This window comes from Phalaenopsis equestris, unplaced genomic scaffold (assembly GCF_001263595.1).
Source record: "Phalaenopsis equestris unplaced genomic scaffold, ASM126359v1 Scaffold000345, whole genome shotgun sequence".
Classification (NCBI taxonomy): Eukaryota; Viridiplantae; Streptophyta; class Magnoliopsida; order Asparagales; family Orchidaceae; genus Phalaenopsis; species Phalaenopsis equestris.
In genome coordinates, this window is record NW_018164787.1 from 218,692 (window position 1) to 220,100 (window position 1,409).

The window sequence follows — 1,409 nt, forward strand, 5'->3', positions numbered from 1 at the left end:
TGCAACTGGGTTCACTGCTACTACACCAACTGTTCCATTAAACAAAGAGAAGAAGATTCTATACGAAGAAGTGTCAGTCGATGCTTTTGCCTCGCCATTTTCTGTATTCGAAATTAGGTCCAATTCAAAGTCTGTGCAACTTACTAAGACACAAGAAAGGGGGCGCAACCAGAAAATTCTAAGGACTGAGAAGACAAAAGCCACAGAGTTGGCTACTACTGACACCGACCTCCGACTGGATGAGACAGGATTACGTGAAACTTTACCTCTACTCATGGGGAGTAAGTTTCGCCAGTTGCCTGCTACCTACGGAGAGGATGGAGTCTATGGGGTTGCTACCACAGTACCGTCGTCATCTCTCCATATTAGTCCAAAGCCAGAGATGACATTCAAAGAGAAATCTGAGAGAGTAACAATGATGGATAAAGACAAGCAGGCAGTACAGATTCCAATCAACCAACCTCAACAAATCAATCAGCAATATCCGCAGCGGTACGATCTACAGCATAGTCAACAATACAACCAACATCACGGTCAACAGTCATCCCAGCATAGCCCATGCCAGATGGATGAAATACAGGGTCCATTTGTGGCTAAGCAATTGAACAAAGTATATTCTTTCAGAAAAGAAGTTGTTGCAAAGATGTTTCAAGACTTGATTAAAAATCCTAAATTCAGATTACGAGAGCCAAAAAGGCCGGAGGAAGTCGACAAGAAAGATCATCCCAACTACTGTCCCTACCACAGACTGCTCGGACATACCATAGAGAATTGTATCAGCTTCAAAGAATGGCTCGAGAAGAATTTAAAAAACGGAAAGATAACGATCCCGAAGGAGTATTTGACAGAACCTGAAAGATGTTCCATCAATATGATTTCGGTTGATCCAATTGTTCCAATTGACTCCTACATGACTACGCCAGTGCTCAATAAAAAAAGTGAAACTCGTCAAAAACCTCAGTTATCCGAGGAAGGTCGATCGAGGCTAAGCTGGAAAGACTTCGAGCCGACATTGCACGGTTGTCTGAAGAACAAAGAAAAGATACGAGTGATGAACCCTACGAGTCATCAGATTTTGTGATAGAGGAATTCGCAGAAATTAACGTTGTTGAGGCTAGAGTCACCTTACCCTCGCGCGATGCTCTTTTGCCCACTGAGGAGAACGTCGTGGATGAGTTGCAAAGAGTCATTCAACAACGTGATGAACATATCAACCAGATGAAGAAACAGCTAGAAGAAATGATGACCGCGAAGATTACAAATCAAGGACAGTCACAGTCACCACAAATGACAGCTCCAGAAGCAAGTCAGCCAGAAATTGTTCATATTACAGACGAAAGACTCCAGAGCATGATACAGGAAAAAGACATTAAACAAATGGTGGAACAACAAGTGAGAGAAGCCCTGAC